Here is a 26,172-nt window from a genome sequence, read left to right as displayed (position 1 = left end):
TAGTTGGCCTTCTTTTCTATCAGTACTCAGCAACCCAGATAAATAAGATACATAAGAACAAGGAGTATTAGGAGATGGGCAGACCAAGAAGTTTAATAAGATAGGCAAAGATGAGTAGTATCATAAAATATCACAGAACATTCCATACAATTTTGATTTTCAAACAAAGAGGAACTAATTAACACATGTGGGGTAAGGGTCCTTAAACTGGCTCAAGTCCATAGGAGAATACCACCACCTGGGCAATGATTACTCTTTTGGAAGTTGTAATTGTTACCTAACAGATAACTGTTATGTCGTAATTAGAATTATCAGAATGACATTGACTGTGCCCTGGGTTAACAATAAATTATGTTCAGGTTTACATTTGTATCTCTAAAGTTAATTTAGCATCACTTGAAAAAAACTTGAGGGCCTTTAACTGTGTTCAGTGTTCAGTGAATTGAACTGTGTTCAATTCAGTTGCTCAGTCGTGTCCAACTCTTTGCGATCCCATGGAGTGCAGCACGCCAGGCTTCTCCCTGTCCATTACCAACTCCCGGAATTTACTTAAACTCATGTCCATTGAGTCAGTGATGCCATCTAACCATCTCATCTGATGTATAATGAAGCAAATCCATCCTCAGAAAAAAATTATGTTGGCAGTAATTCCAATGTATAGATTAAAAAAAAAAACAACCCTGAGATTTAGCAATTTGCTTTGGACTACCAAACAAGGAATTAACTCACAGTTATAGATCTTAATTAGGTGTGGAAGAATGGACCAAAAAGATGGAACATCTCATTTCCTAGAAGTACATACAGCTACTACAAACTTAATTATTGTTTTTCTTTACTGGGCACCTGAAAATATATTCTAGAATTACAATACTCAGCTCCAAAACAGAAATGATAAATATTCTCAAAGTAGTAAAGTGAAAAAGTCTTGTATGGCTACCAAAAACTGGTATAAATTTAATTCTCTGTGGCCTATTGCCAAAATCCTAAAACTGATCCAAATCATTCTTAAATTTCTGAATCCTTTTTCTGTTCTTCTGAAATGACTCCTATTGCCGTTTTTTAGTCACTAAGTTGTGTCCAACTCCTTTGAGACTCCATGAACTATAGCCTGCTAGGCTCCTCTGTCCACGGGGTTTTCCAGGCAAGAATACTGGTGTGGGTTTCCATTCCCTTCTCCAGGGGATCTTCCTGACTCAGGGACTGAACTGGTGTCTCCTGCATTGGCAGGCGGATTCTTCATCAGTGAACCACCTGGGAAACCTTACTTCTGTTGAGTACACCTTTAAAATAAAACTATAAACTCTAAGCTTCAACACAAAAGTCTAGGAAACAATGAATCTACAGTTGATCAGGAAAAGATACTATTGATTTGGGCCTGAGTTAAAAATTCAACTTAACTCAAAAAACTAAAATAGAATACCATATGACCCAGCAATTCCAATTCCGGGTATATATCCAGAAAAACAAAAACACTGATTGAAAAGATACATGCACCCCAATGTCCAAAGCAGCACTATTTATACACACAAGATTCAGAAGCAACCCAAGTGCCAGACAAATGAATAAAGAAGATGTGGTGCATAGATATACAATGAAATATTACTCAGTCATGAGGAAAAAAAATTAAATTCTACCATGTGCAGCAATATGGATGGATCTGGAGAATATTAACCTTAGTGAAATAAGTCAGAGAAAGACAGCTACTGTACGACATCACTTATATGTGCAATCTAAAGAAAAAAAGTACATGCAAAACAGAAACAGACTCACACATGTAGAAACAAACCAGTGGTTACCAAAGGTGGGAGAGGAGGAGGGAGCAGATCAGGGGACTGGAGTTAAGAGGTAACCATCTACTATGTATAAAACAGATAAACAACAAGGGATTTTGTTTAACTTCTTGTAAATTGCAAAATTTTAAAATTGTAAATTGTAAAAATTGTATTTTTGTACAATTATATTGTATAGCACAGGAAATTATAGTCATATCTTATAATAACTTTTAATGGAGTATAATCTGTAAAAATAGGGAATCACTATGTTGCACACCTGAAATATTGTAAATCAACTATACATCAATTTAAAAAAATCTATCTTAAAGTCAAGGAAAACAATGCCAACAATAATAAAACAAACTAATAACAGTAACAACAACGCTTCATGTTTCTAAGGGTCTTGTACTTAATGGAAACTGACAGCTGGCTCAGCATACATTAAAAAAACCGACAAAAGGAACGTATCAGTTGGAGAGCACAGCTATGGGAGTATTTTGGCTTCAAACTGTTTTATAAATAAATGTAATACTTCTAACTAAGATAAACTATTTTCGCAAACATGAAAAATATATCCTGTGCTTGAATAACTGGAACACAGAGTAGTTCTATATAATCATAATACATGTTGTTCAAGTAGGTCCTTGCTGGGTTACACTGAGCAGGGTGATTCAAAGACTAAAGACATTCACTGTTGGACAAACAAAATGAATCTAATTTCTTTCTCACTAAGGTATTAACAGTTGATGAAGAATATTTCATTGATCAATATTACCTGTTTAAAGGAACAGTGAGCTGGTCTTCTGTATTTGAAGAGTAGGGGCTGTGGAAAAGAGAGAAAGTCACTTGCTTAGACATTGCTGCTGCTAAGTCGCTTCAGTCGTGTCCAACTCTGTGCGACCCCATAGACGGCAGCCCACCAGGCCCTGCCATCCCTGGGATTCTCCAGGCAAGAACACTGGAGTGGGTTGCCATTTCCTCCTCCAATACATGAAAGTGCAAAGTGAAAGTGAAGTCGCTCAGTCGTGTCCGACCCTCAGCGACCCCATGGACTGCAGCCTACCAGGCTCCTCAGTCCATGGGCTTTTCCAGGCAAGAGTACTGGAGTGGGGTGCCATTGCCTTCTCCTAGACATTGCTAGGACTGGAAAAAATGTTCGTCAGTAAACTGAAAAAAAAAAAACAAACTCATTATAAATAGGTCAAATTGACCAGTTCTAATGGGCATGCAAGGGACAGAGTTACAAACTTGAAGACATGAACTAAAAGTTCAGAAGAAGTGTAATTTCCTGAAGCCTAAACTTAAATCACTTTTTAGGCTTAGCTCAAATTGCTCCCAACATGAATCATTTGAAAAAGCAAATATAAAACTGATTTTAAATATAAATATATATATATATATTCCTGTAAAATGATGAGTAAAACAACCAGAGAGAGAGGAACTCTCTTAAGTATCTTACAGAATTCAAAAACACATGGCCTCGGTGCCTATACCCTCCTTTCTACAAAATATGATGAACGTTCTGTATCTGTCCCTTCAGTCATCATTTGTCTTCAACATGAAGTGTATTTGGAAATGGTTAGGAAAAAACCATAAGGTGGATTTTTTTTTTCCCCCTAAGAGAAAGTTGACAGAGACTAGTGGATTGATTACTCAAATGTGCCTCTAAGACATTTAGTTTCTGTTATTAAGTCCCCTGGTATCAGTGAAAATTTTTAAATTGAGATCCAGGAAACTATCCAAAACCTGACAGCTCATGATAAATGAGAGGTTTTAAAAAGTGGAATCACTGGAGATTATGATTTTTAAAGAAAGAGGCACTGCTCTCAGTTTCTGGAGATACCTTAAATCTTTGGCTCTTTACTATTTAGTCCTGGAAAAAAGCTTAAAAAAAAAAAATTTATTCGTGCAGCACTGAGCTTGAAAAATTTAAAGTTGCCACTTTTGACATTTTCTTGAGAGGAATGTTTGAGGAAAATTCACTCTTACCTATTTCTGCATATCTCCTCTGAAACCTCAGGAAAATTTTTCCAAAGTGAGTATCAGAATACAAGTTATATATAAAACTTAACTCCTTCAAATTCCAACCTTACATATACCTATTTTTAAAAAAATTCTGAACTCAAGAAATTCTAGTTCCTCATTCTGAAGAGATGCAAACGGTCCTACAAAAGTTCATTACAGTATTAAAAACAAGTTGAATTTGCAAAATAAAACATTCACCCAAAAGGCTGGTCTAGAAAACTGAGTTGTTATTGTAGATGGTGCTTCTAATGTCCATTCCTAATGTCATCACTGTGACCAGTGGAGACAGGAGGAAGGCTGACACAGAAAATATGAGGCAAGGTTTCTTATTTTAAAAATTGAAAGGAAAATATACAGAAAATGTTAAAGAACCCAAAGTATGAGTTAGTTCCAAGAATTCATTTTGTTCTACTATTTCAGGTATCTCAACTAAGGATTTATGAATTTTATGATTATAAATTATAAAATACAGCTGTAAAAAGTCAATTCAAAAGCTGTAGGTAACTCAATACATAGCTCCTGCAAAGAAATCTGATTTGAAGAAGTTCCTCCCACCAGATTTTGGATGGTTAAGTAGGATTTCAAGATCATCACAACCTCATCTGTTTTCTTTCTATGGAAAGTCTAAGACTGAGTCATGAAAATGTAATTTATTAAGCACAGGTAATAATGGGGCTTCCCAGGTGGCTCAGTGGTAAGGAACCCACCTGCCAATGCAGGAGATGCATTCGGTTCGATCGGGTTCAATCCCTGGGTCAAGAAGATTCCCCTGGAGGAAATCCACAGAAGTATTCTTGCCTGGGAAATCCCATGGACAGGGGAGCCTGGTGGGCTGCTGTCCATGAGGTCGCAAAGAGTCAGACATGACTGGAGCAACTGAGCACACACAGGTAAGAGTACTTGAAAATCATTTCCAAAAATACTGGTCATAACCTGTCATTCAGAACTCCGATAATGGTTTTAAATGGAAGTCCATGAAAAGAGATGTTTATCAACCACAAAATTTTTTTTTAATTTTTTAAATCTATTTCTGTGGAACTATTATTTTCAAATGAATTATGCTTTAAATCTACAAATTTTTACTACATACTGTACTGGGTTGAATAGTATCCCCTAAAATTCATATCATTACCTAAGACTGTGACTTTATTTGAAAATAAGGTTTTAATTTGTAATCAAATTAAAATGAGGTCATAAAGATTAGTGTCTTTATAAGAAAAAACTGAGATGTAGACACAAAGACACACAAGGGAAAAAGCCACGTGATGATGGAGGAACAGACTGAAGTGATGCAGCCACAAGCCTAGGAGCACCAAAGACTGCCAGCAACTACCACAGGCTAGCAGACAGACACAAAACGGATTTTCCCTCAGAGCCACCACAAGAAACCAATCCTGCTGACACCCTAATTTTGGACTTCTGGGCTCAAGAACCGTATGAGAATAAATTTCTGTTGTTTTCAGCCACTCATTTTGTGGTACTTTGTTATGGTAGCCCTAGGAAACTAACATACATACTGTTCCAATGGAATTTCCATCCTAATAACACCTATTTTAGGAGGCATTTTACCATCACAACAGTGGGGGAGGACAGCACACGTTTGCAAAATCAAAGTCAGCTCTTTAGGAATGACAGAAATCAAAACAGCAAGCCAAATGACATTTGATATAAGGGCAATGCAACATAAATGTCTTCCACGATGGCATGATTTTCACAAACTATCACAATGTTAGACAGAGAAACACCATTCCCGAGAAAATCTGAAGCAAAAAGATAAGAATGTTCCTGTTATGTCAGATTCTGAACAGAAATTTCTTTGTAAAACTCCATGAAGATTCACAATGAACATCAACCACAAGTGAAAGATGCAGTGGGCTCTACTGGTTCCATCACAGCTGAAACAGTTAAGGCAGTTATCAAGTTATAAAACATTTCAGTCTGATGGAATGTCTTTTCATTAAGCAAGAGTGAATTTAAAAAGGCATTCACTCACTTTCATCAGGTTTCCTGTCATGTGTACATACAAGCTGCATTTCTGCCCTTTTCCCCACATTCAGTTCAGTTCAGTTGCTCAGTCATGTCCGACTCTTTGTGACCCCATGAATCGCAGCACGCCAGGCCTCCCTGTCCATCACCAACTCCCGGAGTTCACTCAGACTCACGTCCATCGAGTCAGTGATGCCATCCAGCCATCTCATCCTCTGTCGTCCTCTTCTCCTCCTGCCCCCAATCCCTTCCAGCATCAGAGTCTTTTCCAATGAGTCAACCATGAGGTGGCCAAAACACTGGAGTTTCAGCCTCAGTATCATTCCTTCCAAAGAAATCCCAGGGCTGATCACCTTCAGAATGGACTGGTTGGATCTCCTTGCAGTCCAAGGGACTCTCAAGAGTCTTCTCCAACACCACAGTTCAAAAGCATCAATTCTTTGGCGCTCAGCTTTCTTCACAGTCCAACTCTCACATCCATACATGACCACTGGAAAAACCATAGCCTTGACTAGACCCTAAACCCTAACCTGTAGATTCAGCATTATGCCAAGCTCTGGGGGCCCACAGGAGTACAAGAAACCTTAAGAAACTAGTTTAGCAGCTCAGCATCAGGTTAGACCTGCTGCTGCTGCTCTCACTCTGATGTTTGACTTTCACTTTAGCAATACTTTTATCGGATTATTAATAATCAAACTCTGTTCTCTCTTAGCCATTCCACTCACTCAAAAGTGAAAGTGTTAGTTGTTCAGTTGGGTCCAACTCTTTGCCACCCCATAGACTGTAGCCCGCCAGGCTCCTCTGTCCATGGAATTCTCCAGGCAAGAATACTGGAGTGGGTTGCCATTCTCTTCTCCAGGGGATCTTCCTGACCCAGGGACTGAACCTGGGTTTACCTGCATTGCAGGCAGATCCTTTACCGTTTGAACTACCAGGGAATCTCTTTCTTGCTTTTCTATCAGGTAACTCCAAAATACTTTCAAAAGTATTTTAAGTATTTCTAAAGACCCTCTTTCCCAGATTTTAGTCTTAGATCCTTCTATCAGTTCTACTGTTCCCTGAGGTAACCTAATAGCACAAATCTTGACTTTTAGCAGGGGACTGCTGATGCCATGCAGACTTCCCCGGTTTTAATTCCCATCCAGACTTCTACCAATGGCCACCCTTTCCAAATCACCCTGTTCCTATGCTCTGCCTACAGGCCAGGGTTTGAAACCTACTGTCCAACCTCCCTTACACTAATAATCTTACACCTGGGCTTTTTCCTACTGCCTGTTTCGAGGAATCTGTCCTGTCCTCAAGGGTCTTGCCTGGATTCCAAATCTGAATGGCATTCAGCCATTCCAACTCTGTTACTAACACCATCCTTCTTAGTAATTTAGCTTTTGCATTTTCCCATTAAACAAATTACACCAGAAGTTTTAAAAACACAATTTTTGAATGTTTTTATGAGGAGGTGAGGGGTAATGGCCAGTAGTCAACACTTCCTGAGCATCTTGTATTACCTAACATTGTTTTAAGAAGGTGGCATATTTTAACTCATTTAATCCTCGTAATAACCTTAGGCAGGTAGATGCTATTACCACACTCAGTTTACAAACAAAGAAATAGCATATTGAAGTTACATGTCCAAGGTCACACACCAGTGAGCATGTAGCTATGATATAAACTCAAGCATATGGGCTCCAGAACCTACACTATGTTGCATCTTGACCTTCTACTATACCTGTCCCCATCACTGAACTGCAAGGTTTTCAGATTTTGAGTCATTTCAAATTTATACCTAGTTAAGCTCCTTTGGTAAATGTTTCCAACTCCTCCTCTATCTACTCAGCTCCAAATCCAAGTCCCCACCTCTAGCGTGAACTCTTTGATAAGATATATGTTTTCATAGATTGTATTTTCTTACAATCAAGTTTACCGGAGTGTAAAAGCATGAAGTACAGAGTGTGACTCTCAGGAATTTGATTATCAAGTCAATAATAAATAAGCAAAATCCCTCAATTAACTAAATTTTATCTTCTGCAAAGTATAATCTAAAACTGTAACTGTGAGCTTTAGAAAGAGGTGAGGGGAGTCCTTTGGATCCTAATGTCTAGATTACATATGCTTCATTATTTCATCTAGAACTGTGTTAGCTATTTACTGCCATGCTGCTGCTGCTGCTGCTACGTCGCTTTAGTTGTGTCCGACTCTGTGCGACCCCATAGACGGCAGCCCACCAGGCCCTGCTGTTCCTGGGATTCTCCAGGCAAGAACACTTGAGTGGGTTGCCATTTCCTTCTCCCATGCGTGAAAGTGAAGTCGCTCAGTCGTGTCCAACTCTAGCGACCCCATGGACTGCAGCCTACCAGGCTCCTCCGTCCATTGTATTTTCTAGGCAAGAGTACTGGAGTGGGGTGCCATTGCCTTCTCCGATTTACTGCCATATAGGCTTGTCAATTCATTTAAAGAGGTCTAGATTCTGACCTGGTATAAAATAAGATTTAGCCTTGAGAAGTAAGCCTAGTCAGTATGAGTAAGAATCCTGAAAATGTGTGTGCACACATTTTGGTATTTTATGACAATTCATAGAAGAGAAAAGAGACTGAGATTCTTTTCAGACATGAACATTGAGAAGACTGAAGATGATGGGAAGATAAAGAGACTACCACCGAAACCTCTAATCCACAGCTAGAAACAGAGTCTTAATAAAAAGTTTAAAAAAAATGTTAAAGAAGATCTAAAAAATCTAATGTCAAATTCAGTGGAAAAGAGAAAACATTAAAACAACATCTCTAATTTATGGAGGCAAGCTTATTAAAAACAAGAGGCTGAAAAATACCTTTGTAAGGATAACAGAGAAACAACCAGCATTTATAAATCTAAATGACAACTCCTCCACGAAATAAATACTGCCTTCCCTAATATTATCTAATTACAACCAAAAGAGGAAGAGCATCTCTAGAATTTAAAGGTGTTAAGAGTATTATTACAAAGTACTACCCTCTCATGTCTCCATAGGAAGAGACAGGTCCCAGGAGAGACTGTGACTTGCCCCAGTCCCTCAATTTATCTGACTCAAGATTTTTCTCCTTATCTAGAGCAGCATATGCTATAAAGAATGCTGATCACACGATCTCTCAATGTAAGAGAAGATTAAATATGAACAACATTTAAAAAATATTTTAACTAAAGGTTTTGGCAATAAACTAATTTTAAAAGCTACTGTACATTAAATGTTAACTTTCATGAAAAAGAAAAATCAGCTAGTGCCTCAAGCATCAGTTTCTTGAGTTTAAGGGGTTTGTAGGTATGTATCCCGGAGAAGGCAGTGGCACCCCACTCCAGTACTCTTGCCTGGAAAGTCCCAGCGATGGAAGAGCCTAGTGGGCTGCAGTCCATGGGGTTGCTAAAGGTCGGACATGACTGAAGCGACTTAGCAGCAGCAGCAGCAGGTATGTATCCAGGGTTAAAAACACACAAAACAGACTTTCTTGGTGTGTGCTTTCGTAAGAATTTAGAGTCATTTATACCTGTTTTAGATAATGAGAACACTTCTTTTTTAAACTTTCAAGGTAATTCACTAGGGAGAATGTATTTTATGACTCAGCTTTTTGTGCCCACTCATACATGCCTGAAGGGTCCACTTAAATTGCTTGCTATATTTTACACTCAAGCTTGGAGTAGGATTCTTGTTTTTCTGATGCTCACAAAGACTAGACTCACAGTTTAGTTCTATACAGCCTATTTAGCTGGATTTAAAGCCTGCATCAAGACTTTATTGTCAAATAAAAAGCAATCTTCATGGAGCTTGGTAACTTAAGTAGCTCTCCAGAGTTCGGTAAATGCTTTGTGTCTACTTTTGATCTCTACTGTCAGGGGAGGGTATTCTATAAAGTTGTAAAGTATTATTTTAAACATCTAAAAGGTAATACGGATACTACAATCCTTTGGGTTCACTGTTACATCTGAGTTAACACAAAGTTACCTACCATAATTTTCCAAACATAACCATTTTCTTAGTTATTCCCTAAAGTGTTTTTTTTTTTTTTTTTAAAGCATCCTGGATTCCCATCTATAAAAAAGAAATTATTCAGAATCAGACTAGGGGTTTCTAAAATTCAGGGTCTGAAAACAGGATGGAAAAAGTTTTAGGATCTCTCACAGATTTAGAGGAAAATGATGGCTCTCCCAAACAAAGCCGTTTCCCTAACTGATGCTCTGATCACCTTATTTCTCACACACTTGGAAAGTTTTCCCTGCTCATCTCCATCCAGCCGAATCTTAATCTACACCTTGCGGTCTATTAGAAAACCAACTCCTTCCATGATGGTTCCCCAGTCTCCTCCATCAGAGTTAGCCTCCCCATTCCCCCTCCCCAAAGCACTTAATCATAGTCTGTGTTGCCTCTGAATTGTTTATGTCTGTTTGCTCCAGTAACTGGGCCAACATTTTCCCTTTCTTCACTATCCACTTATATTTACTCAATAAGGGTTTATTAAACTGAGTGAGGTGAGTAGGGCTACTGACTTATCCCATTCCCCAGTAAACTAGGGCAGAGAATCTAGAACAACTCTTGAAAACTGGGCTAATCACAGTTTGATCCGAATGGCCAGGCACCCAAGATGGCTGAGGTAATGAGACGTGTGAAACGTCTGTAGCAGACTGAAAAGTAATCACAAAAAACTGTGAAGGTATAAAAAGAGCAATTTAAAAAAATCTATACTTAACCACTGTGTTCTGAGGCCAGATACAAATAATGCTACAAAATATCATCTTAATATAACCAAAAAACCTACTTATCCACTAATCCAGCTGTTAGATTGAGTATAAAGAGATATAAAGCACAGATCTAGGTCCTGCCCTTGAAGACTTTTTTAGTTTAACTATCGAGAATCAAAATTCTCTATCAACTACATGGAAAGAGACTGACAGTACAAGCCAGTTTATGACAAATGCCAAATGAGAGATAAATACAAGCAAGAATACTGGAGAATCCCAGGGACGGGGGAGCCTGTTGGGCTGCCGTCTATGGGGTCGCACAGAGTCGGACACGACTGAAGCGACTTAGCAGCAGCAGCAGCAGCACCAACTGCTGGGTACAAAAGCCATGACAGTTAAAAAGAACAAAGAAGAAAAAAGTGCTTTAATAATGGAGATGAACTTTTGCAGGTTTACTCTACTCACTTCCTATCAACAGAGAGAGAAGAATAAATTATTCAGCTACGTTTTTGAGAGTATGAAAAATGTCCAGCAGTTACTGATGGTCAAACATATTCTGAAGCCTGGCCAAAGTTTTTTTTGTAGGGTAACACTCAAAACAAAGCAAATATTGGCTTAGTTATGACACTTGTTGTTCTAATACATTAATAGCCTATTGTCCACTGTGGTTGTCTCAACAAGATAATACATTGAAAAACAGCGTTTCCTGATAGGAAGTGAATTCCCACTGAGTGTCACAGGACCCTGGCCAAAAGCTGGGCTCCAAAGTAGAAAAAGCAGTCCCTTCTGGGATTGCATACATAACAGACCAGAGTAATGATTAGACTATTTCTCTCTTGTTTAAAAAGCTTTCTGCTTCAGCTCAAACGACAATCTACTTGACTGATTTTGCTATCCTGGGACTATTTTTCTACAATGGTTTCAAATGTTTCAGACAAAGTTTGTTCAACATCCTGTAGGCAGAAGTATCCTGTATATTTCTAAACTCTGGAGAATTTCCTTAGTTGTAAATGCCACAATGGATGAAGTAACTTGACAAGGATATTGCGATATGTCATCAAGACATGGTGTGACCAGTTTCTAGTTTCATACAAGCAACTGTTTAAGCCATTATAAAATACAAGGTACAATAAGTGCAACAATAGGCAAAAATGAGGGCTCAATTACGTATCACAAATGTGTTTCATTTAGAATTTGATTAGTGGGACACTGATGTCACCAGCAGACCCACACTCAGAAGAGTAACTGACACTACCCTAAGAAGATATTAATACCCCTTATTAAATACCGGAAATATACTTTGTTTTCATTTATTTTCTCAAACTTGAAGAACTTTCTCTGCCCAGTTCTACTTACCAGTGGATATTGGAAAACTGCAACAATGGAAGAAATAACAGTTGTCATTTTAGTAGATTCTGGTGAGCCTGTCTGTCACCTGGCATTCCCACTATTTAATGCAGTTCTTGGCTCCTAGAAGGTCCTCAATACATTTTGATAAACTGAACTATGTCAAACAATTGACATGAAAACTAACATGCAACACTAGCATTATTTGGATAACAATCTCTCAGGTTTCAGGGAAGCACACTTATTCAAGGTATGTCAAGCTTTTTGCTAAGAAGCTAGGGTCACCAGCACGCGCGCACACACACACACACACACAGACTCCTCTACTTTCATGCCAAGAAAATGTCTTCTTATCTCCCTGTTGTAATGATATAAATCAAATGAAGATATTCTTATTCCATTCTGCTTTCAGGATAGCTTTCATTTGACAGAATTACAAGAATTGTGAAATAGGCAATGCTAAACATCCTATGTGAAGAGCTGACTCACTGGAAAAGACCCTGATGCTGGGAGGGATTGGGGACAGGAGGAGAAGGGGACAACAGAGGATGAGATGGCTGGATGGCATCGCCGACTCGATGCACAGGAGTTTGGGTGAACTCCGGGAGTTGGTGATGGACAGGGAGGCCCGGCGTGCTACGATTCATGGGGTCGCAAAGAATTGGACACGACTGAGCGACTGGACTGGACTGAACTGAAACATCCTACATGTGATACAGCAAAAACTCCTGCTTCTGTTACTCTGTAACTTCGCTGTGTAACTTGATAACTCTGCTGGCAGGATGGGAGTGCACAGTTCACCTCTAAGGCTGCTTCCTCAGCACCAAATCAGAAAACTTCAGCTATGTCAAGCAACATCAATTTTAGCATTCAATGAAACAAGGAGATGGATTAGAGGGCTAGAATGTGAAAACAATTTAAACAAGCGGACTGAAGCCAAGTTTCAAAGCCCTTAGGATTAACTCTGAATGGCTGGATTCATTGAAAATTACAAAGATCCATTTTAAAAACAAACATCACCTCACTCAGAATCTTCTCCTCAAGTATTCAAAAGCTTGATAAAAAGATTTGCTTTTACTTCTGGAAAGGGTTTTATACTTCTGAAAGTGATTTTTCTTTTTTTAGAAAAGGAGAGTTTATGTAAAATACAGTATGTTATTCAACTTCTCTTTTTTAACATTCTTAAACTTTCAAATAGCTTAGACCATATGGCAGGTCAAACAAATTACAGACCACACAATATACACAAAAGATGTTTTTAATTTAAATAACAGAAACTTCATACAATTTGGGTTCTAGAGCTTAAGCCAATATTAAAAAATACTATGTAACTATTACAATTGGAAGGGACATTAAGACTCATCTATTTCAATCTGTCATTTTATAGATGGTAAAACTGAAGATCAAGGGGGTTAAGTGACCTACTTACAATCTCACACTCCAGTTACCAGACTTTGAACCCAATGTCATTTCATTAATCTGCTGAAAAATGACTCCCAGGGCAGTTTTAGGCATTCATGATAGTCGGGACAGTGGGGCCTACTTTGGTGTTCTACCGAGAGGAACAAAAGTGAGGGGTTTTTCCATTTCCACACAGCACTCTCACCCCTTTCCAAAAGCACCTAGGTTCTAGGTTCTGTCCCAAAATGGAGGCAGGAGAGAAGACTGATAAGTATATCTGATAAGGGAGACATGGAAATAATCCAGGTGTCTATCAAAAGATGAATGCTTAAATAAATGATGGTACATCCATCCATCCACTGAGACACACCCATTAAAAAGAATGAGGTAGATACACAATGGTTTATGTGTAATATAATTTTATTTGGATTTTTAAAAAAGATATCCACTCATATTCATAGAAATTTTCTGGAAAAAATAGAGAAGAAAATACCCACCGGGGCACAGGGCTCAAACATTAGGGTGCCAAAGAGACATTCTGTCATATGTCCTTTATATGGTCTCACCTTTTTCCATGTACATTTTTTAAGGTACAAAACTAATACTTTTTAGAAGGTAACTTATACTGAACCCTGGGACAACTCTGAGGAAAACAAAGATAGGGTCTATCAAGGCTAATTTGATACTCTGTATCTAATCTACACGACACAATTTATTTCTCTGGAAAAGACTTTCTAACCCTTTTCATGTCATGGTATGTTAGTTTTCACTAATACAGTAGGCATAAATAAAATTTGTACAGCACACTGGAGGTAAAGAGGAAGGGATTTGATGGCAGCTATATAATAGGACTAAGGGGAAAAAAAAAAACCATTTTCTCTACATAACATAATAATTAGAAGAAAAAAATAAGAGAGTATGAGATATCACCTACTGACTTTCTATAACTGTTCTAAATAAAATCTATCTAGAAAAGCTTTTAACTTCAATATTTAACAGGAAACTAGTTGCCAAGTTTTGCTCTGGAGCAAGGATAAAAGTCCAGGAGTAACTATATTCTCCTAGAGTTCAAAGGGACAGCAGAGGTCATCTAGCTCAGTGGATTGAAACACACTTTTTTCTTAATGAATCAGAACAGAAAACACAGCACTGTGTTTTTTGTGCTAAGAAAAATTTATTTTGGAGATTAAGTGGTATGTATGTTGTTCATGTATTGGGTCATGATGCAAAATATATATATTTTTAAAAGATTGAAAGCCACTTACCCAAGGCTATAGAACTAATAACTGTCCATTGAGCATGCTGCTGCTGCCGCCTAGTCACTGCAGCCCAGCTCTGTGCAACCCCATGGACTGCAGCCCGCCAGGCTCCTCTGTCCGTGGGATTCTCCAGGCGAGAATACTGGAGTGGGTTGCCATGCCCTCCTCCAAGGGATCTTCCCAACCCAGGGACTGAACCCAGGTCTTCCGCATAGCAGGAGGATTCTTTACCACCTGAGCCACCAGGGAAGCCCACATTGAGTATCAGTTCAGTCCAGTTCAGTTGCTCAGTCGTGTCCGACTCTGCGACCCCATGAATCAGGGCAACATTTAATAAAATTTCTACACAACACCTGTGGCAAGAGATTCACCGAGTTACAGCTTGAAAATTTACTTTCTTGTTGAGGGGATGATTTATATATCTAATTCTACTCCTCAGATAATAAATAGCAAATTCCCCAAATTTCTGAACATACAGTTTATTTAAAGCAAAGCTTCAGTTCTAACGTCATTTGTAAGAATGTTTCTGGATTAACATCTAAACATTTTTTTTTCTCAAATCTAGTGCATTCCCTTTAGCATCTCTGGAATAGGCATGGTTCTTTTACCCAGAGAATGAGAGTATTCTAAGCTGGAAAAGGTCTTAGAGAGCTAACGCAAATTCCTAATTTCACAGATAAACTAGTGTCCAAAGTAAAAGCCTCTTGGTTTCCAGGCTAGTGTTTCTTTCTATGATACCATGCTTTTACTTTATTCTTGTATCCTTGTGATGTTAGAAAATAGCTAAACACATTACTACTACTAAAGAGTAGTAATTCAACCAAGAGGAAGCTGAAGCAGGAAATGCTAGGAAATCCAAGTCCAAAAAGGATGACACAATGTCACCCCTGCAAGCTTTACAGAAAATCTGTTTTCAGCACACAGCTTTAGATTTCAACTTAGGCATATGATTCAACTTGCTTTATCAAATGGGTGCGTCTGCCCCACAAGGGGACACATTGAACCTGCAGGAGAGGAAGACAACAGTGGAGACATCACACAGCACAGCCTCTCTTCGATTGTGCCCTCGTAGGGCAGTGCAGAATTACATACTCACAGGCATTTAAAACCCAACTCCAAACAGAACTCCAGTGTGAGAAAAAGAAAAGTTAGCCCCCATTTGCAAAGAATTATTGCTGAATGTGGCCCTCACTGAATAACAATAAACCTCCTATAGTTCAACTTACCGTTCACGTCACAAACGCTAGAAAGAACACAGAGGCATAGACAAGGCATGGAGCAGAACTTTGGGCTTCAGCCTTCTCCAACTCTTCTGACAAACACCCAATAGCAGGAGGACAAAGCATCATTATGACAGAAATAAAGGCTCTTTAGATGCTGCCTTTTTTTAATTCAATGAACCCACTCTTACACACAAAGTTCACGCTATGATGTCTTGAAATACAGTATTGCCAGATTATGCTATTAATGAGTCCAATATATTCAGTGTAAAACACGACTTTAAGCATTTTACTCTTAACAATTAGCACATGAAAGACTATCAGTATTTTCCTTAAATAGTCAATGTCATCCCCCCAAACAATTAAGAACAGTTCAGTAAACTGTTCAAGAGGGCCAAAAAGCAGACAAGTGAACTAACAGGGAAAAATTTAGTTGATTGATAAAGCCACAGGCTCCTCCCCAAGAAGAATATTGCACGTTGGTAGCAACTGGCACAAAATTAACCATCTATCTTATCTCTGCTTCCCCCTAAAGCTGTGAGCTCTCAGGATTACAATGGACAATTTTGTACTTACTTATTAAAAAGAATGGAAGCTGCTGTAATTTTCTTAAGCCGGGTTTTGTGTGGCAACTCTGATGCAACGCTGCCCTAAAAATGAACTTTGTTTTAAACAGTGAGATATCCACACCGTGCGGTTAGAGCAAGGGTGGAGCCCACACTCTAGGGGAAACAACACACCCAGACCGACTTCAGTGAGGGCAAACTGCACGTTAGTGCTGCCACAACACTCTGCAGTGCCTCAGAGTCAAAATTAATTGGTTAACTGTCTTCAAAGAAACGGGGGAAATTTTCAGGTTTGTAGATCAGCTTTCCTGCCACAAAATGAAATACAGACACTGCTTTTTCGTGAAGAAAGTAAAGATAAAATGCAAGGTAGATCATGCAGCTCAGCCAACAGAACGTTAGGTGGAAGTGGATTACTATAAAGGAAGTCCAACCATGCCAACTTCTAAGTTTAGCAACAGCAGCTTCTGCATATCTCAAGGTGTCAGCAATACTGCTCTAGAACTTGACTTTGGCCTATTTGGCTAAGACAGGGGACCTGAACACGTTCAAGCATTACCTATCCTTTTCTACTAATGCTCCAGTTCTCCTGGCAATGCAGAAACAAAAAAAAAAAACATTTTCTTATCAACTAATTAGCAAGAGTTGCCTTCAAAAACAAGGGATTTGATTTATGCTTTGATATGATATTGAAATAAATGCATAAAAGGGGAAATTATTTTGATGAAAATCATTAATATGCACACTGGGCTTTTAAAAAAGTTTCAATCACTCACTTTTTCAAATAACTCCATGCTTTAATTTTTTCTGATTTATTTCCAAATAAGATATTCAATAGGATGCATATATACTGTCTAAAAACCTTTAACAGAGCTTAAAATTTCAGTCATTGAAACTGTTATTAAACATGATTATTGTTCAAAATGACTTTAATCAATACTACTTTCTGTATGCATATTCAGAGACACAACCAGTTATTATTAACTGAACTCCTATAACCAATGAAATAAAAAAAATAGGTTTCTCAATAAAATACCTCAGCATGTAAAAAATAAGCTATATAATCATTTATATAGCATTTAAAACAAACAACGGAAAAAGCTTTGGGAGAAGACTGGGAAAATATTTTTAATGTTGTCACATTACCCTCTCCAATTGCTACTCCCTCACACTGGAACAACAAATCAGTCTGGAGTACTGAAATTTCAATATTTTGAGAGATGGCCTAGAACACCCTCTTTCAGGAGGTAGGTGCTGACTGATCTAACCTTCTGCTGGATTATAAGGTCACTCTTCCCATATGATAAGTCAATCCATTCTAAAATCTTCCTTTCATAGTCCAACTGCCGGATATAATTATTTTTTCATCCATATATATAATTATGAATCACCTGCTGCCATCCCTTGCTCTTCCCCATCTAACCCCTAAACTGAGCAACTTAAAGGTAGCGGTTAGATATTCTATTAGAAGAGTGCCATCTTGATACTTTTTTGGATTTGCACTGTTGGAAATGTCTGTTTTCAAGTCAAATTTCACTTTCACAGCTGCAAAGGAAATGACAAGAGAAGAAAAACACAGCCAATACATATCAGCAATTAATTCCATCCACAACTGCCCAGCTGTTTGTGCATGGAAGAATCAGTCTGTTTCCTTTTGGGGCTTTCACCACTGAAAATGGATACTGCACATGCAGAGACACAAGCTGTTTGTAACATGTCAGGAATGTGCGCAAGATCACACAGAGCTGAAGAGACAAAATGAAATCCAGAGCTAGTTTTCTTGGGACTTGCCAGTATTATTTCATAGCTTTAAAAAAAAAAAAAGAAAGAAAAGAAAAGGAAATCGTAAGAACACCTCAGAGAGAGAGCAAAATACAGGGAAAAAATTTCTCCCTTCTGAGTATCACCCTACCAATAAGGAGGAAAATTTGCCAATGACATCAGATTCAGTATCAAGAATAGACACTCTGATTTACTGGCATAGACAAGGTGCGACATTTTTCAGAATCCACATGCCCCCAGTACGTTAAATCCAGCCAGTACTTTTTGGACTACAGAGCTGCTTGCCCAATGTGTAGTGAGTCCTTAAAAAAAAAATCCTTATAAACGTGAAAGTTGTTGGGAACCAATGCTTTCACACAGTCATGCAGAAAAGTGAATTTTTCTGGGTTAGTTCAGACATTATTTGGCACTCACATACACCTGCCCGTTTCAGGGATTCATGTAAATTTACAGATCCAATTTCTAGGATAACTCTCAAGTAATCAAATTTCTCCTTTCCTCTGCCCATCAGTTTTGTGGGTTTTAAATAAAAATACTCTCTATTGAGTGCCAGAGACTCACGTGAAACTCAAGAAGTATTCTATCCCCCTCTCTCCATTGCCCTCCAACTCCAATTTTATGTCAAATGTCTGTTTCACTTAAATTTTGTAAAATGTCATTTTGTTATACTCTATTTTCAAACATACAGCATGTCAATAACTTGTGTTTTCAGTATGTAAAATGACTTGTGATTAATTACTGTCATCAGTTATAGAAAAGAACAAAATAATTCAAAACATATTTTACCTATTTAACTGTATTTAAAAAAAATAAACCAGGTATCCCATGATTGAATTCATTGTTCCAAGCACCTCTCCTCTCTTCTTTTGCTGCACAAGAGTTCATACACTCCTAATGCCAGTATTTTCAAACACAACTTGGATGGTATACTCAATTTGGGTACCAGTAGGGGCTAGGGCTTCCCAGGTGGCATAGTGGTAAAGAATCTACCTGCCAATGCAGGAGACACAGGAGATGTGGGTTGGATCCCGGGTCTGGAAAACCCCCTGGAGTAGGAAATGGCAACCCACTGTGGTATTCTTATCTGGGAAATCCCACGGGCAGAGGAGCCTGGCCAGCTACAGTCCATGGGGTCACAAAGAGTTGGACACAACTGAGTGACTGAACACACGGGGAGGAGCTAAGGCTTAACCAACGAAGAGAAGAAAAGCTCTCTGCTCCAAATAATCTTCAGAATGAAGATGCTCTGAAGTGCCAGAACTCAAACCAGCACAATGAGAAGTTGTCTCCAACTAAAGTGCTGTGAAAGCATGAAGTGTGATTTGTGAAAGAAATATAAGGCATCTCAAACAAGTGGTAGCCTGAAAACAAAGCACAAAACCAAAGAACTTTTTTTCCTTAACAAACCTCATCTGATCGAGGCTATATCTGGGGTAGGAAAGGGGAGGAGAAGAAAAGTTTAACCTTTGGCTGCTGGTGACACTAGCTTCTAGAAATAGGGTATAACTATTACTGACTCAAAACAGCCACAGAGATGAGCTTTGCTTGGCAAGCTTAAGCTCTGAGGGACACTTAGACTAGTTTGAAATGTCTAAGGGAAGGAACCTGCCCCACCTACAAGACTGGCTAAGGAAAGCAAAGATCTCCCTCAGTTGTTTAAATCAGGTCACTTAAACTCATGACAGTCTAACTAGAGCCTTGGGTGGTACTAACAAAGACCATTCAAACGAGGAGGCTGGAGATATGAAATTTTGTCAGCTCATTTTTAAAGTGATTTTTCTCCTCAAGAATTTATTGTATTTAATACTAACATATATGTATTTATTTTATTCTTAAAACTTTTACATAGATAGCAAATTAGAAAGAATTTTACAGTGAGCGCCATACATGCACTAGCTAGATTCTATTGTTAACACTGTACTATACTTTATCACTTCCCTGCTGGCTCAGACGGTAAAGCGTCTGTCTACAGCACGGGAGACTGGGGTTCAATCCCTGGGTTGGGAAGATCCCCTGGAGTACTGGCAATCCACTCCAGTACTATTGCCTGGAAAATCCCATGGACAGAGGATCCAGGTAGGCTACAGTCCATGGGGTCGCAAAGAGTTGGACACGACTGAGCAACTTCACTTTCATACTTTATCACGTATGTCTTCAACTACCCATTTCTCTTTCCATCCATTAATACAGCTTACCTTTCATGCATTTTATTTTTTTTTCTTTCATGCATTTTAAAGTAAATTACAGGCAATTGTACACTTTCTGTACAAATTAAAGTGTACAGATGAAGCATAAATTGAAATCAAGATTGCCAGGAGAAATATCAATATAACCTCAGATATGCAGATGACACTACCCTTATGGCAAAAAGCAAAGAAGAACAGAAGAGCCTCTTGATGAAAGTCAAAGACAGGGGAGAGTGAAAAAGTTGGCTTAAAACTCAACATTCAGAAAACTAAGATAACGGCATCCAGCCCCATCACTTCATGGCAAATAGATGGGGAAACAGTGGAAACAGTGACAGACTTTATTTTCTGGGGCTCCAAAATCACTGCAGATGGTGACTGCAGCCATGAAATTAAATTATGCTTGCTCCTTGGAAGAAAAGTTACCCTCTGAGCTACCAGGGAAGCCTGACCAACCTAGACAGCTTCTTCAAAGGCAGAGACATTACTTTGCCAACAAAGGTCCGTCTAGTCAAGGCTATGTTTTTCCAGTAGTCATGTATGGATGTGAGAGCTGGACTATAAAGAAAGCTGAGTGTCGAAGAATTGATGCTTTTGAACTGTGGTGTTGGAAGACTCTTGAGAATCCCCTGGACTGCAAGGAGATCCAACCAGCCCATCCTAAAGGAAGTCAGTCCTGAATATTCATTGGAAGGACTGATGTTGAAGCTGAAACTCCAATTCTTTGGCCACTTGAGAAGAACTGACTCATTTGAAAAGACCCTGATGCTGGGAAAGATTGAAGGTGGGAGGAGAAGGGGACTACCGAGAATGAGATGGCTGGATGGCATCACCGACTCAACGGACATGAGTTTGAATAAACTCTGGGAGTTGGTGATGGACAGGGAAGCCTGGTGTGCCGCAGTCCATCGGGTCGCAAAGAGTTGGAAACAACTGAGCAACTGAACTGAACTGTATACTTAATTCAAATACTTCAGCAGGCATATCATTAGCTAGAGTTCAGTATTTGCTTATAACTTTTTTTCTTTTGGTACAAAATGTACATACAATGAAGTTGCAGAAACATGTAAGTGTACACCTGTATAACCCCAACTCCTATCTAGATATAGAACATTTTCTTTATCCCAGAAAACCTCTGTCATGTCTTTTCCTAGGCAATCTCCTTCTCCCACATTCCCAGAGGCAATCACTGTTTTTATTTCAAAAGTGATTTTTTGAATCAGTTCTAATGAGGTGGATGAAACTGGAGCCTATTATACAGAGTGAAGTAAGCCAGAAAGAAAAACACCAATACAGTATACTAACGCATATATATGGAATTTAGAAAGATGGTACCGACAACCCTGTATGCGAGACAGCAAAAGAGACACAGGTGTATAGAACAGTCTTTTGGACTCTGTGGGAGAGGGAGGGGGGACGATTTGGGAGAATGGCATTAAAACATGTATAATATCATATAAGAAACGAATTGCCAGTCCAGGTTTGATGCAGGATACAGGAAGCTTGGGGCTGGTGCACTGGGATGACCCAGAGGGATGGTATGGGGAGGGAGGTGGGATGGGGGTTCAGGATGGGGAACACGTATACACCCGTGGCAGATGCATGTTGATGTATGGCAAAAACCAATACAATATTGTAAAGTAAAATAATAATAATAATAATATTTTTTAAAAAAGCTGCTGCTGCTGCTACTGCTGGTAAGTCGCTTCAGTCGTGTCCGACTCTGTGCGACCCAAAGGACGGCAGCCCACCAGGCTCCCCCATCCCTGGGGTTCTCCAGGCAAGAACACTGGAGTGGGTTGCCATTTCCTTCTCCAATGCATGAAAGTGAAAAGTGAAAGTGAAGTCGCTCAGTCCTGTCCAACCCTCAGCAACCCCATGGACTGCAGCCTTCCAGGCTCCTCCGTCCATGGGATTTTTCAGGCAAGAGTACTGGAGTGGGGTGCCATTGCCTTCTCCAAAAAAAAAAAAAAAAAAAAAAAGCTAGATGATAGCAAAGTTCACAGAACTTGTGAATAAATATAGAATTTTTTAAAAAAGTGATTTTAAACAACTCCAAGTAGCCATGTCTTTGCAACCTGGAGATCAGAACTTATCTCTACTATATCACGTAACTTATACTTGGCTGAACAAAATGATCAGATATGAACCAAAGAGATGGAAGGAGCCTAAGAAGAAATCATAAGGTTAAAAGGAAGTGTAGATTCATCTGCTCCAATCACTCAATTTCTTGGGTGAAGGAAATAAAACTTAGAAAGTTTGGCTGCCTGTACCAGTCATCCAACTGCTCAGCAGTTTACTGGGTGGACCTAGTCTAAGGCTCTTTGGCTGCAGCTCCACATTTTAAGGGTGAAGAGAACAGAAACTTTGGAGATAACACTGGTTCGGAGGAAGAGTTCAACCACTTAAAGGCTATACATCTTAAACAAATTTTTTAGTTTCAGTTTTTTTAAACATCTTTGAGTCTCAGTTTTCTCATCTGTTAAATGAGGAAAATCTTAGTTCATAAAGTTGTATGGATTAAGAGAGACACCTGTGGTAAAGTGCCTGACATACAGTAAATGATTAAAGGGAAGAAACACAGCAAATGGAGGGAAAATTGACAGAACGAAGTTCAGTTCAACAACATGCACTTTCCACATATTGTCTCTAAGTGCGTGTGCTACCCAACCCCTACATTTGCTCTCATTTTGCATATATATGCAAAGAAAATAACGTAAGCACTGCCGCAAGCAGTTTTTCACATCTGAAAGAAAGGCTCTTCCTTTTCTTTTGACTTCCTAGTGACTATATGTACCTTACATTTTTACCCGTCTTTGTATATAACAGCTCCTTTTGTCTGAAATGAAATTTCTTTTACCAAATGAGGTCCAGCTAAAAGCTAACCTACTTTTCTGATCTTATCAAACAAATTTAAAATTCCTTCACGTGGGTTTGGGTTTCCATAATGCTTAAAGTAATAGCATTACAGAACTCCCCCTACCAGCTGGCTGCTTCCCTGTGTTTTCCCCTCCTTGAATGAGAGCACCTCTCTATCTCAAAACCTAGCACAGAGCTTGGCACACTGAAACCATCCATGAGTATCTGCTGAATGGACATGCCTGGGTAAATGGGTACTTGGTATGATCAAAGAAGCAAAACAACTACGGCTGAACACTCAGCAAAAAAGGAAAGCAAAGCGCCAGAAAAATGGGGGGTGGGGGCCGGGAGATAATCACAGGGCATATGAAATGGCACAAAATTTCAAAAAGATTAAAAAAAAATTTTTTTTTTCAAAAAGATTAAAAGCCAAGCGTGTGTAAACTTCTGTGTTTTAAGAAAAGTGATTGCCACCAAGCAGCTAAAGTGCCACTAGAATAATTCAGGCTGTTGTGTGCTTTATATACTTATCTCATGTACCACCCACAACAACCCTATCAGGCTCCTTTTACAGATGAGAATATTGAGACTCAAGGAGGTTAAGCAAATAAAGTCATACAATCAGTGGCAATGGAGATAAAAAGCAGAGTGGTGATTTTTCATTACAAGTCATTTTCATATAAGACAGTTATATACACAGCATGGGGAGGCTCTGCAATAAAGAAAACCCAGATGTTGAGGGGCAACCAAACAGTACAAGAGATTCAACAGAAGGAGCAAAAGTCAAGGGGAGAAAAAAGGCCTAGACAAAAAACAAACCAAAGCTGAGGCAGTAAGAGGTGTGTGAGTTCTATGCAGGAGTTATCTTCACAGAACAGTCCACCACCCAGAGTTATGAAACGTAAGTCAGAGATGGCCCTGGAATGTGTGGGAGTGCTGAAGAGGAGCTCTTACTCTCCGCATGGCCTGTCTTCCCCAAACTAATTGTTCTCAGAAGTGATAATACAGCATAGATAACCTTGATTAAAATGGTGACCATGGTGTTCGGGTACCAAGGATCAAAACTGTTTATTCACTTTGACTCAACATCCTACCTCCTCCTGAGAATTTACAATGCTCTGAGTCAGGAAAAGGGTACTGACTTTTTCCTTATAATAAGACAGGTTCCTTATAATATTAGAACAGCTTGAGGGTTTAAATCTGGGGGATAGTTCAACATATATTACGCTCAACAAATATGAACTAGGAGTTTCGGATTAAAACATACATACTACAATATATAAAACAGGTAAACAACAAGGACCTACTGCAGCACAGGGAACTATACTCAGTATTTTATAATAATCTAAGGGAAAAGAATCTGAAAAAGAATAGATATAAACGTTATGTATAACTGACTTACTCTGCTGTACACATGAAACTAACACAACTTTGTACATCAGCTAAACTCCAATTTTTTGGAAAAGAAGATGATGATGGCCTCCTGAAGTTGGTGACATGAACTCTTATCTGTGGGCAATTCTGACTACACTCCATAATTTCTCCTTTAGGAATACCCTAGTTTTGGCTCCCTTTCAAAGATGGATTTATGAAGGAAACCCTCCAGCCTGAAGTTTAAAGCCACAAGTCCCTGTGGCTCACCTCCAATACAGCACTCATTACACTGACCCACAACTGTCTGGTCACTGACACAGTTCTCACATGTGCTGTGAGAAACAGCAAGGCAGGTTGCCTCAGGACCTAACACAGGCAAATTAAAAAAATATGAATGGTAAAGGAATAATGTCCTTCACCTGTTTAATACTTGATAGATGGTTATTTGTTAAAAGACGTAATACAGGATTTACAGAGGAAGCTGTTATAGAAAAGTCATATTATAAAAAGGTTGAAGATAAGTTAGATTTGGTTAATATTCAAAATAGCTTTTTTCTGGATTAAAAGATTGATGAGTCAAGTCTAACAGAGCTGAAGCTGAAATTCAGTGAAATAGTAGGTCTAAAGATCAGGCATTATCCCAATTAAAAACAAAAAATAATCAAACTTATGAGTTTGTATTGTTATCTGAAGGCTGTCAAACTACAAGTGGGGGGAAAAAAAGTGACTTTGACTCAATCATGGCATAATACTTCCCAAAACAATGCATTTTATTAACCATCTCTTAAAAGACGAGTAGATTCAAGGGAATAGACCTCGTAGACAGAGTGCCTGAAGAACTATGGACCATGGTTCATAACACTGTACAGGAGGTGGTGACCAAAACCATTTCCAAGAAAAATGAATGCAAGAAGACAAAGTGGCTTTTGAGGGAGTCTTACAAATCGATCGCTGAGAAAAGAGAAGTGAAAGGCAAAGATATAACTATTTGAATGCAGAGTTCTAGTGAATAGCAAAGAGAGATAAGAAAGCCTTCTTAAGTGAACAATACAAAGAAACAGAGGAAAACAATAGAATAGGAAAGACTAGAGATCTCTTCGAGAAAACTGGAGATACCAAGGAACATTTTATGCAAAGATGGGTATGTGTCACTCACTCAGAGCCACACATTCTGGAGTGTGAAGTCAAGTGGGCCCATTACTACAAACAAAGCTAGTGGAGGTGATGGAATTCCAGTTGAGCTATTTCAAATCCTAAAAAATGATGCTGTTAAAGTACAAATGCCAGCAAATTTGGAGAACTCAGCAGTGGCTACAGGACTGGAAAAGGTCAGTTTTCATTCCAATCCCAAAGAAAGGCAATGCCAAATAATTTTCAAACTACCGCACAATAGCACTCATTTCACATGCTAGCAAGGTTATGCTCAAAATCCTACAAGCTAGGTTTCAGCAGTATGTGCACCAAGAACTTTCAGATGTACAAGCTGGATTCAGAAATGGCAGAGGAACCAAAGTTAAAACTGCCAACATCCGTTGGATCACAGAAAAAATAAGGGAATTCGAGAAAAACATTTACTTCCACTTCACTGACTACACGAAAGCCTTTGACTGTGTGGATCACAACAAACTATAAAACTCTTAAAGAGACAGAATGTCAGACCACATTGTCTGGCTCCTGAGAAACCTGTATGC

At 38.9% G+C, this 26,172-nt stretch overlaps 1 protein-coding gene across 30 annotated transcripts in view; it reads right to left on the bottom strand.

Annotated features, from left to right (window-relative positions):
* ADD3 (adducin 3) overlaps positions 1–26,172 on the bottom strand; it is a 132,323-nt gene that overhangs the window by 44,853 nt on the left and 61,298 nt on the right. For 12 of the 30 annotated variants that reach the window (XM_086378935.1, XM_086378951.1, XM_086378952.1 and 9 more), the window contains one exon: positions 2,548–2,595. The exons of 12 other annotated variants lie outside the window; for them this stretch is intronic. The gene's annotated coding sequence lies outside the window, so the exon portion shown is untranslated. Of the gene's footprint in view, positions 1–2,547; positions 2,596–4,504; positions 4,625–16,290; positions 16,870–26,172 lie in introns of those variants that run through there. 6 more of the 30 variants (XM_086378947.1, XM_086378963.1, XM_086378937.1 and 3 more) reach the window with 5 other exon arrangements.

Source organism: Bos grunniens, chromosome 26 (genome assembly GCF_055505025.1).
Source record: "Bos grunniens cultivar Pamir isolate PY7600 chromosome 26, Bosgru_T2T1.0, whole genome shotgun sequence".
In the NCBI taxonomy this organism is placed as follows: Eukaryota; Metazoa; Chordata; class Mammalia; order Artiodactyla; family Bovidae; genus Bos; species Bos grunniens.
This window is presented reverse-complemented; position numbering and strand designations above follow the sequence as displayed.